Here is a 13,171-nt window from a genome sequence, read left to right on the forward strand (position 1 = left end):
TCTTTTTGATGTAATTGTAAATAGTGTGTTTCTTTTTAAATTTCACTTTCTGCTACTTTGTTGTTAGTGTATAAAAACACTACCAATTTCTGGCTAATAATTTTATTTCATGCCACTTTACTGAATTCATTCATTACTTCCTAGTAGTTTTTTGGTGGAATCTTTAGGATTTTCTTTGGACAATATCATGTTGTCTGTGAACAGTGACAGATTAACTTCTTTACCATTATGGATGCCTCATTTCTTTTTCCTTTCTGATTTGGCTAGGACTTTTACAGTACTATGTTGAATAAAAGTGATGACAGTTGAAATCCTGTCTTGTTTCTGACCTTTATATGGAAAGCTTTGCTTTTCAACCTCAAGGAAGATGTTAGCCTTGGGTTTCTTGTATATGGCCTTTATAATATTCAGGTATGTTCCCTCTATCCTGATTTTGTTGAAAGTTTTTATCATTAATGGATGTTGAATCTTGTCCATTTGTATTTCTGTTGTGTCAGTTGTTACTTCTTCCTCATTTCTGATTTTATTTAGGTTCTTTTTTTTTTTTTTTTCTTGAGTCTGGCTAAGGATTTGTCAACTTTGTTTATCTTTTCAAAGAACCATCTCTTGATTTCATTATTTTTCTTTCTAAAAATTTTTTATTTGAGAGAGAGAGAGAGAAAATACAAGTGGGGAGAGGGGCAAAGAGGAAGCACAAGCAGACTCCCTGCAAAGTGGGGAGCGGGATCCAGGGCTCAATTCCAGAACCCTGAAATCATGACCTGAGCTGAAGGCAGACACTTAACCAAGGGAGCCATCCAGTGGTCCCTCATTTTTTTCCTACTGTTCTCTGTCATTATGTCATATATAGATAGATAGAGAGAGAGAGATGTGATGGGTGCATAAATGTTTATAAATGTTAGACCTTATTGGATTGTCCCCTTTATTATGATATAGTATAAGTCAGAGAAAGAAAAATAAAATATGATTTTACTCATGTAGAATTTAAGAAACAAAACAATCATGGGGGGGAGGCAAACCAAGAAACATACTCTAATCTGTAAGAACAAACCAATGGTTCCTAGAGCAAAGATGAGGGTGGGGGATGGGTGAAATAGGTGATGGAGATTAAGGAGAGCACTAGTTGTGATGAGAACTGGATGTTGTATTCAAGTTTTGTGTCACTGTACTATGCACCTGAAACTAATTTTACACTCTACATTAACTGGAATTTAAACAAAAATTTAAAAGAAGTGGAAGTACTAAAATAATTATAAAATACATGCCTTAGATTTTATTTCCAACCATATTATATTATTTTAATTTATATTTCTAAACAAACTAGACTTATTAGAATATGAAGTCTGAACAGGTTTCTAAATAATGTCCATGGCCATAAATAATCAATTGTGTTTCTATAAATTTTCAATGAACAATCTGAAAATTAAGAAAATCATTTCATTTTTAGTAGCAAAAAAATCTAATACTTAAGAATAAGTACAAAGTTTATAATATAAATATTGCAAAACACTGTTGCAAGAAATTAAAGACCTTAAAAACATGAAAGATCTCCCTCATTCATGGATAAGAGAACTTAATATTATGAGGATGACAATTTTCCTCAATTTGATCCTCAGATTTAACACAATCTCTATCAAATTCTCAGTGGATTTTTTTTTTTTTTTCAGAAAGTAACAAGTTGGTCCTAAAATTCTTGTGAAAATTCAAGGGACACAGAATAGTTAAAATAATCTCAGAGAGGAAAAAAAAAAGTCAGAAAATTCACACTTTCCAATTTGAAACCTTCTACAAAGTAATAGTAATTTAGCTGGTGTCGTCTTGGCATGAAGATCAAGTTGTAAATGGATGGAATGGAACTCACAGTCCAGAAATAAACCCTTATATTAATAATTGCCTGATTTTTGGTGAGGGTGCCAAGACAATTCAATGGAAAGGAGCAGTCTGAATAGTCTATTTTGCAAAGAGTGCTGGAACAATTCAGTATCTATAGGAAAAGGATAAAGTTGGACTACTTCCTTACAGCATATGCAACAATTCACTCAAAATAGATTATAGGCCTAAATATCAGAGGAAAACTACAAAACTCTTAAAAATATACAAGGAAATACTTGTGGCCATAGTTAGACAAAGCCTTCTGAGATAGGACTCCCAAAACACAAGGAAGAAAAGGAAAAAAATAAATTCTACTCTATTGAAATTGAACACTTTTGTGTTTCAAAGGACACCACTTAAAAAAAATGAAATAACCCACAAAATGGGAGAAAATATTTGCCCTCATACATCCAATTAGGTACTTCCATCTAGTTATATAAAGAACTTTTACAACTCAATAATAAAAACAAATTTAAAAACGGACAGAAGGGATGTATAGACATTTTGCCAAAGAAGGTGTACAGAAGGACAATCAGCACACGAAAGGATGTTCAACATCATTAGTCACTAGGGAAATGCAAGTCAACATCACAATGAGATACTATTTAATATCCACTGGACTAGCCATAAAGAAAAAAACAAAAGCAAGTCTTGCCAAGGATGTGGAAGGATTGGGATCCTCATACATTGCTGGTGGAAATATTAAATGGTTCATTTGCTTTGGAAAACTGTCGTGCAGCTCCTCAAAATGTGAAACACAGAGTTACCATATGCCCAGAAATTCTACTCCTAGGGTATATACCCAAGAGAAGTGAAAGCATGGGTCTACACAAAAACATGTGCATAAATGTTCATGGCAACACTATTGGGAAGACCTCCAAAGGAGAAACAACCTGAATGTCCATCAACTGATGGATAAATGTGGTGAGTGCAGTGGATTATAGCTCAACAATATGAAGGAATAAAATATTGATTCCTGCTGCCACTTGAATAAAACCTCAAAAAACATGCCAAGTGAAAGACCATATATTGAATGATTACATTTACGCAAAACATCCAGAAAAGGCCTAGAGACTGAAAGCAGATTAATGGGCATCTAGGGCGGGAAGTGGGAATGAGAAGGGACTGCAGACGGATATAAGGGATCTTTTGGGGACAATGGAAATGTGCTAAAGTGGATTTTTGGTGATGGTTTCCTAAGTATATTTATTAAGAGTCAGTGAACTGGATAATTAAACTGGGTGAATTTTATGGTGTGTATTTTCTAACTCAACGAAGTTGTTCAAACAACAACAAAAAAATCGTATCTGTGGGATATATGCTCTAATAATGGAATGGACGACATGTTGGGAACAAATTGAGGGACAATCTGTTCACTCTGTTTGAGACCAGAGGACACTAACTATGGAATATGGGATGAAAACCATTCTTGGTTTCATGCATCCCACCCTGCTCTGTGGAATTTCTCCTGTGTCTGAGGATCATTCTCTTCTGCTAATACCCCTCACTGCCCTCCTTTGACATCTGTCAATCTCTCTTACATTGTGAAGGAGTTTTAGTATGGAGTTCTTGACCTTCCTCCCCGTTCGAGGAGTTTTTAATAGCCTCAAGGATGACACATCTGGCATCTAAGTCCTCATAGTTTCTTACACGTCTTCAATCCGGTGACCTTCCTCTTTATACCACTTCACAAATCAGATCCCTGGGCACATATTACAACTGTCATTAGGCATAATTTCCCTGCCACTTGCTACACCACTTAGCGGACACAACCTCCTCTTCTTGCAAGCCACTCACTTTTTTACTCTTCCTAATCCAAGAGGTTATTAGATTGGTTAGCCCAGGGGTCGTCAGTAAACTTTTTCTGGCAAGGGCCAGACAGTAAGAATTTTAGGATTGTGGCTCACAGGACCTCGGTCATAATTACCCAGCTCTGTTCCCTACTCTGCTGTTGTAGGTAAAAAAGCAACTATAGGCAATAAGTTAGCAAATGGGCATGGTGGCCTTCCAAGAAAAACTTTTACAGAACAGGCCGTGGACTAGAGTTGCCTTTCTGGGTCTCCCTTTTTCCATGTATGCGATGGGAATAATGCTTTCTACCTCTCCAAGTTTATAACACTTCAGTGAGAAGATGAACAAAAAGTTCAAATGTAGTTGATAGCTTGTAGTACTGACACAATTCATGCTTTTTTGAAAGGGGTTCTAGGGGGCCCGGGTGCCTCAGTCGGTTAAGTGTCTGCCTTCAGCTCAGGTCATGATCTCAGGGTTCGGGGATCGAGCCCGACATCTGGCTCCCTGCCCAGCAGCAGGGAGTCTGCTTCTCCCTCTGCTTCTCTCCGTGCCCCCCTGCCTTGGTACCCTGCTAGTGCTCTCTCTTAAATAAATAAAATCTTTAAAAAATAATAAAAGGGGGTTCTAATAAATACCTTCTCTCCTCTCTACTGAGTTCAGAATGAGTTTAGAAATAGAAAAGAGTAAGCAAAGGGAGAACCACCCTCTCAAAATCCACTGTTACGTGTAAGAAAGCTGAAATTGGAGAACGTGGAGTGTCTGTAGGCCAGCGGTCTAATACTGAATCCCCGAATCAGACGGCTTCCCCTCCTGCCCAGGCAGCACTAGTCCGAGCAGGCCTTGTTAAGCAGGAAGAAGCAGAGAAGATTGGGTACTTTCTTAAAAATGATTAATATTCTTCCAAATGGATGGAAATATCAGGAATGGGTTCTTAATGTTCTGCCTAGAACAGATGTTTGTTTTTTCCCCCCACTGTCCCCAGACTGGACAGTTAGGTTCATGAAGTCAGAGCAACTTCTCCCACAAGGGGGCTGACAACACACTCACACATTCTCACAGTTTTCTCTGAGTGTGTTACCAAGACCGTTTCTCAGAGTTTAGCTCAAAGGTTTCAGACTGTATTCCGAAAAGAAAGAATAAACCTTAACCTCCAGGGGCCTTCGGATATTGCTATAAAAGATCCTGCTCAGAGACTGAAATTCTTTTCTTTTCTTTTTTTTTTTTTTAATAACAAGCAAATGTTGCATTTTCCTATGGTTGAAATTCAGACTGACAAAAATGTCTGAAGTTACTCACCAATTAAAAACCTTTAATCTCACCCACCTCCCCCTCACCAACACACAAAATCATTGAGTAAAACTAACACAATAGGAAAACGTGCTTTGTAGTACCTAACACCATTTCTCCCCAAATGTGACCTCACTACCCCCCCCCACTCCCCGCCAGGCAAAATACCGTTGCAAAGCACAAATCAGGACTATGTTACTTCAACCAAAGATCAGCTGTCCATCAGGTTTATTTCCTCGAGGATCCATCTCAAGAACTGTGGAGTTGAACCCTCCTTCCTGGGTTCACACAGGTCAGGGGTCTGCTGCTCTGGCCTCACCTCAGGGGCTGAACCATGAGCTCAGCCCAGTTTTGCGGCCCCCCTTCCAGGTCCTCCGCTCTCTGTTACAAGGGGGAGGTAGTGTCTGCCCTGACTATAAGGACCTACTTAGCAAGAGGCTTTCATTAAAGTTAAACTGTCCCTGCTCCCCTTCCCCCAGGGGATTCACTTAAAAACAAGTCCTAGAAACCAGCTTCAGGTAACAAAGCCCAGATACAAAGATGGGTCAGGCCAGGTGGAGACATCCGGTCAGTGGGGGGGGATGCATACTGTCTCCCTGGTTACCAAGGAGCATGGGCTCGGCCTTTTGGGAGCCTTTTGGGCGCCAATCCTAACCAAGGTGTGATAGGCTAAATCAAATGTCTACTAGGGTAAATTGTAACTCAGTTGGTCACCTAGCATCACTGTGGAGTTTCCTGAGTGTGTTACAGTCTCATTGGTCACCTGTGCATGACCAGGCCTGACCCCAGGGCCTTTGCCCTTCAAAGCTCGTCTGTGAAACAGAAGGGTCGCCCTCTCTTGTAAGAGGTGCGTCCTGGAATGTTTGGTTAGATTCTTGATGCTTGGCGTGAAATAAAGCTTTGCTCGACCTTCACTTTATATCAGTCTCGCTCCTTTAACCACGGACCCATTATTGGGGCATAACACTGACCGGCTCAACAACTATTACCAAACCAACATGAGCTCATTATATATTTTCGGGGTATAAAGTCCTTGTCTGTTTATCATGCAATTATCTATGCAGCCATGGTAATTACACCAGGAGCCCAGAGCTCGCCTTTATCATCAAGGATTTATGGAGCCAAATGTTTTCATTTCATTCCATGTAGGAGAGAAGACTCTGGGGTCTAGTTGAAGACTCCTGGGCCCACTGTTCTAATGGTCACAGTACCCTAGCACAGGGCAGCAGAGAAATGGGCCTCCTCAGGGGTGGGGAGGGACTGGCTGGCAGGACCTACGCATTGTCTCTTTCCCCCCACCCCCAGCAATTCCTTTAGAAATTATCTACCATGTCTCTGTGCCAGTCTCCGACATGCCACGGTCACCGTCCTGATATGCCTGGAGGGGCTGGCGCAGATGCACTTGCACAAGTATAATATGCACATGCATGTATCACGCATAGGAAAAACATGTGTGTGTGTCTATTCACGTATCGATATCTAGACAGCACTAGAAGATCATCGGGATCTGACCCTTCTCTCCACACTTCTATCTCTGTCAATCTCCTCATGCTGAGCAAAACAAACTGAGTACGGCCAGTGTAATATGATGGTAACAGACCAGCTGTAGCAGCCGGACTGTGACCATGTTCCACCTTTAGTGGCAGCAGCATTCCTATCCACAGAGTTCGCTCTAACTAGCCAAATCAAGCCTTGGTTATTCAGAAACTACAGATAAGGGCTTCTCTTTTCCCCCCTTGCTACTTTTTCAAGTATTTTTCCTGCTACTGTGGAGATTCCCCATGACAGCAAAATAAAGGCATGAGCGAAGGAAATGCGTTCGGTATAAAAGTATGTAAGACCCCAGCCACAGGTGAGTGGGCTGTGATTCGATCTATTCTTACAACAGACTGAAGAACTCCCTCCTGGCAGCTTTCTTCTGGCTCTGTGGAGTGAGCAGGTGCAGGTCAGGGAGGGGAGGGAGGTGTGGGACACCTGCCAGCGCACTGTGGCCACCAATGGCATTTCAGCTTTGGATCACTGAAGCTCATAGGGAAACGCCAACACAGAAAAAAAGACCTGCTTGAACCAAAGCAACTCTGCATGACTGTAGCCGCTCTAAGAGAGCAGGATAAAGACACTCACCCTCCAACTCACCCTCCAGGTGGGGCCTCCAACTCGCATTTTCAGGTTCAATGGCGGAGCCAGGAGAGAGAACCACAGACTGGTCAGTGTGTGCGCTTCAAACGTTGGACACGGGAAAGTACTCTAAAAATGGAATAGGATGGAATGGGGTAAAATAGAGAAACTAGAAAATATCACAGTATATTGCATGCAGTTAAGATAAGTATTGTCTTACCAGACTCCGGTTTTGTGTGTATGCTCTGGAATGAGATTTGATGGGATTTTCTTCCTTTGAGTCGAGAGCAAAAAAGTTTGAGAAACACTGCCACAATTTAGCTGTTTGCTGCATTCCTTTGGGATTCTAGGTTTAAAAGACAACTAAAATTCTGGCCCTTCAACAATGTTTTTTTCTAAAGAACGTGTTCTTGCCCCTCGTGGCAATGTTTCACAACTACTTCAACATGAGGAGATTAAAGAGCTGGAGGTAGAAACAAGCTGCCTAAAAACCAAATGGGAGATTTAAAGTTTGATGAGGCAGATAAGGTCAGGAAGAGAGAACACCAGATAATACATACGTTTGTGTAGCCCAGAGAGACTTAAACACTAGGATGCATTAGAGGGGACCAGACAAAAGTGTAATTCTTAGTCCAAACAGGTGCTAAAACTTTGCTATACCCACAGAGTACCTGATGAGAAAAAAGGCTCAGAGCTCTTGATGTCACTTCAAATGGAAGAATTAACCTAACAGTCAGGAACCAAGAGCCTTTCAACCAGTTTGGTTCCTGGCTTCAGGAAGGACCATTGTGTCTGATTTCTTGTAGAACATCTAATGGAACTTTCTCAAAACCCAGGAAACAGCAGCTGTATAGAACATAAATAACCCTGTTCTGGAAAGTTCTGGGCAAAGTATGCAGAGCAATGTCCTTTTTTAAAAGAAGTATTTATTTATTTGTGAGAGAGAACACAAGCAGGGAGGAGGGACAGAGGGAGAGGGAGAATCAAACTCCCCTTCCCCCACCCCACCCCCAACAAGGAGCCATATACCGGGCTCACTTCCAAGTCCCTGGGATCATGACCTAAGTCAAAGGTAAAGGCTTAACCTGAGCCACCCAGGCGTCCCAGGCATGTTATGTTTGAGTTAATGTGTAATTATTTTTACCATCCTCTGACAGGATCCTTACTTTGTTTCCAAATGCCATAGCTTATAATTATTGCAGATATTGCCATTTTTCTTAGTTGTCTGGGTCATTTACTTGGTGGCAAGATACCACACAAAGGTAGAAATTGTTTCCTTTTTCAGAATTTCAGGGATGGTCAAAGTGACTTTGGAAGCTCACCTTGATTATCAAGGCAGGAACTAAAAGTTTAAAACATATAATCTTAGAAAAGAAGGGAACGAGAGGTTTCTCTTTTTAACATTAGTCCCTTTGACAACATACACGTGGTTTTTCAGGGACAGATGGATATGCAGCTAACTCTGTAGTATTTGGCACCACTAACCATCTTGTCTAAAAATTCTCTGACATTGGCCTCTGAGACTCCAATCCATTGAAATTTGTCTCAGCCCTCTACCTTCCTCATAGGGGTCTTATTTGTTTTGCATAGTCTAGCCAGTTTTTTTTTTTTAAGTTTTCCCTTTCTGCAATCTTTTTTTTTTTTTAAGATTTTATTTATTATTTATTTATTTGTCAGAGAGAGAGAGAGAGAGAGTGAGCGAGCACAAGCAGGCAAAGGCAGAGAGAGAAGCAGGCTCCCAGCCGAGCAAGGAGCCTGATGCGGGTCTCGATCCCAGGACCCCAGGATCATGACCTGAGCCGAAGGCAGCAGCTTAACCGACTGAGCCACCCAGGCGTCCCATCTGCAATCTTTCTTAACTGATCTTTTTACATTTTCTTTCTCCAACCTGTTTAGTGCAAAAGTGATCTTTCAAGGTTTCGGCTTTTGTCACCTTCTTGCTCTGAAAAGGGTTTTCTCCCTCCCTTTCTCCTTCCTTCCCCCTTCTCTTTGCTTAGCCAACACCCCCTTCTCCCACTCCCTTAAACAATCCTCCCATGTTGTAAAAAGTGATAAGATACTACAAGGAATGTTGAAAGGTCAGTCTACATGCTAATAAGGGATTGTAGTCTGGCCAATGCCGATGGTCAGTCTACATGCTAATAAGGGATTGTAGTCTGGCCAATGCCGATGGTCAGTCTACATGCTAATAAGGGATTGTAGTCTGGCCAATGCCGATGGTCAGTCTACATGCTAATGAAGGATTGAAATCTAGCCAATACTGTCTGTTTCCCTTTTGTTAACGACCAATGAAAGTAACTTCCCACTATGTAAATGAAGGATGCTGAGCGAACCAATCAGGGGTATTCCCGCGCGCCAAGTATGCCTTTACATTTGAACTAGCCAATCTACAAACACCAAGTATGCCTTTACATTCAAACCAGCCAATGAAAACTTTGTAACCATGCTTCTGCTTCTGTACGTATGCTTTCGCTTCCCCAAACCCCATAAAAAGGCCCTGAACCAAGGGCTGGTGCGCGAGTCCTCCTAAGACTTGACCGCCCGCAGGTACCTGTGTCTACTCAATAAACCTCGTGCTGTTTGCATCTGACCAGTGGACTCGGCTCGGTTTTTGGGTCCGGGGGTCTCCTCCTGAGAAGGGGTCCATTCCGGGGTGCTTGGAGCCCCGGGGGGATCTTTCAGCTCCAGTCCAAATCTTTCACCAATGGCTTTCTCCAAGGACAGCACCAATGAGATCAAGGACGCTTCTGAATTTGAACACAACTTCTTTTAAAGGAGTTTCTCTGAACTTTGTCTAACATAAACTTCCAGGTCTAAACAAAAAGGACCATAAAAGTTTGGCTCAGTCAATAGAGCATGTAACTCCCGATCTCAAGGTTTTAAGTTCAAGTCCCATGTTGGACGCAGAGATGACTTAAAAAAAGAAAAAAAAAAAAAGACTAAGTCTAGGACACTGAGACAATGATGTGAGCTGGTTGATAATAGAGTTCTCGGACCATAGTTCAGAAGATTTGTTTCCCTTTGTGAGTTCTGCCTGTAATATCTGTGCTCTCTAGATTTTCCTTCTGATTTGCTTTTCTCTCACACTTATACCTTTTAATTCACATGCTTAGGTCCCATCACCTTCTACTAACATTGATATTTCTTAAAGTGAGGTCTGGACATTCTACACACCAGAACAAGAGCCATGTCTGTGCATGGGTGCAAAATGCAGATTCCTGGGCCCCGCTCCCAAACTACTAAAAAAAAAAAAAATCTCTGGGCTTGAGCCTGAGATTACTAAGTATGGACAAGCTCCCCTGCTACTATGCCTGATGAAGTTCTAGAACCTAGGTGAGGCTCGGTGGGCTGAAGTCCGGAGCCGATGACCAAGAAAGAATTCTTCAGACATCTTTGGTGCAAAATGGTGGCTTATTAAAGCACGGGGACAGGACCTGTGGGCAGGAAGAGCTGCTGCCCCTGGGATGTGAGGAGTGGCTGGTTATATACACAGGAGTTGGGTAGGTGAGGACAAAGGGGTGTTCAGAAGGGCTATTGGGGTAAAGAAGACTGTCAGGATATTGAAGGCCTGGTTACTATCAAGCCAAGGTCATTTTCCCTCTAATGAGGCACTAACATAAAGACAATTGGGAGTTTCCTGGTGGAATGTTACATTCCTGCTATCAAGTGTCCTTGTTAGTGAGATCTGGGTTTAGAAGAAATTTAACTTTACTTTTTCTTCTACCTCAACCTCCTTCAGTTTTTATGGAGGGGAGGGTGACATTAGGGCTTGAGGAACTGAGTTATGTGCCTTTGGAAATTGGGCTATTGATAAGGTAACTTCTTTGTTGTAAATCTCTAGGACATTTGTAAAGCAAGGGAGACTGTCTTGCAGGACTGTGATCTCTGCAAGTTAACTATTTGTTTCTCATTTATGGTGGTCAGGGGTGCCCGAGGCTGAGGAATGTCACACACATTACCGAGGGGAGTGGGTGGAGAGGGGGTGCAAGGTGCCAGCTTTTGCTTTGTCCTCAGCCAGCCTCCTCCCCCATCATCAATGCCCCTAAAGTTTGAGACTCTGCTGATGTAGCCCCAGAGCCGAGACCTCGTATGTGCTTCTCACCACCTGAGTCTTTCACTGGGGCTGCAACCGAAGAAATGCGCTGACGTTCTCCTCTCTCTTACCACCCTTCTTGGCACCGACAAAATTGAATGAAAACAAATTCCCTGCTCCTGTTCCCATTTCTCCTGTGTTGCCACAGCTCGTTAGTCAACGCAACCAAAACTGCACAGGCAATCTGCCACTAAGCCTCATCAATTCTACGTCCTAAATATCTCTCAAATCAATCCTTTTTTCTCCATCTCTATTGTCTCGATCTAGTTCAGTTCTCTGTCATTCCTCATCCTGGGTGTTGAAATAGTCTTCTAATTAATTTCCCTGCCTCCCGTCTAAGCCTGCTCTCATCATTCATTCGGCAAACATTTGTTGACTATAGACTGTGCGTCTGGCACTTTTCAAGAGTCTGAGATGATATTTCCAAAATGAAAATTTGAATGTGTTACCCTAACCACCTTTAGTGGTTCTACATGTAGCATGGAACGGTGCAGACTTCTCAACACAGTGTTTCAGGCCCAGTTAAACAGAGGAAACAAACACCCACTTAAGCTGGCCCGAGACATTCTTACAATGGCTGTTTCTTCTCGCTCCTCTTCCTCCAGGTTTCCGCACAGCTAACTCTCTTCCTTCAAGTCTTATGCTCAAATGTTGCCTTCTTTATTAAACACTAGAAACAGCCCCCATGTTGGGTCTTAGCATTTCCCTTACTCCATCTGATGTCTTTGCAAAAATCCTTTCCACTTTCTGAAGTATTGCATAATTTACGTATTTATTATGTTCATTGACCGTCATTTACCTTCCCCTTCTAAAAGGTAACCTGCATAAGAGCAAGCATTTTATCTATTTATTTGTTGGTATAGCTCAAGTGCCTGGAACATAGTAAGTGCTTGATAAACACTTATCAAATAACAGAAGGCTGTCCAGGGATCTAGGTAGGAAGTAATGGTGATTTAAAGTACTGACAATGAGGATGGAGAAAAGTCAGTTTGGGATAGAATTGACAGAAATAGCGATTAACTTGGGGATAAAGAGTGGAGTTATAAGCAGGAATTATTTCAGGATGTACAGATGCCCGGCTGACACAGGCCATTCTATAGAACAGTAGGATAAATGGTTTTGGGAGAAAAAGGTAACATTTGGATATGAACAGTCTTCGTTTGAGGTGTTTTTAGGGTATCCAAATGGAGATGTTGCTTCAATTGACTGTTGAAGCAGAGAAAGACCTCGTTTTAAGACTGATTTGAGAATCAGAATATAAATGGCAGTTCACGTCATTGGAGTCTGTGGCAGTTCCTTAGGTGAGCTACAGAGTGAGTAGAAGAAATTGCTAATTATATTGCCTCAAGGGGCGGAGGGGAAAAAAAAAAAAAAGGCCCTGGTTAAAGCAGTGAGTGGTGGGAGAGAGAATGAGCACAGGGATTGAAGAGAACTCATGCGGAGCTTAACTGAGTGGGTTTGGGGAATAAGTAGAAGTTAGGGTAGTAGTTAAAGGAAATAGGAGGCTCAAAAATATTTTTTTCCCCATATGGGAGAGACTTGACTATAATTAAATTCTTATGAAAGAAATGAACAGAGACATCCAGGAAGTAGGAAAGAAAGGGTGTGGCTACATTTAAGCTGACAGGGTAACAGGAAGCTGGATTGCCATTTAATCACTCTTTCTTTTTTTAAATTTTTAAATTTTTTTATAAACATATAATGTATTATTAGCCCCAGGATACAGGTCTGTGAATTGCCAGGTTTACACACTTCACAGCACTCACCATAGCACATACCCCCACCAATGTCCACGGCCCCACCACCCTCTCCCCGCCCCCCACCACCCTCAGTTTGTTTTGTGAGATTAAGAGTCTCTTGTGGTTTGTCTCCCTCCCAATCCCATCTTGTTTCATTTATTCTTCTCCTACTCCCTTAACCCCCCACGTTGCATCTCAACTTCCTCATTTCAGGGAGATCATATGATAATTGTCCCATATCAGGGAATCATATGATAATATAATAATATGA

The sequence above is a fragment of the Neovison vison genome, chromosome 7 (assembly GCF_020171115.1).
Source record: "Neovison vison isolate M4711 chromosome 7, ASM_NN_V1, whole genome shotgun sequence".
NCBI lineage: Eukaryota > Metazoa > Chordata > Mammalia > Carnivora > Mustelidae > Neogale > Neogale vison.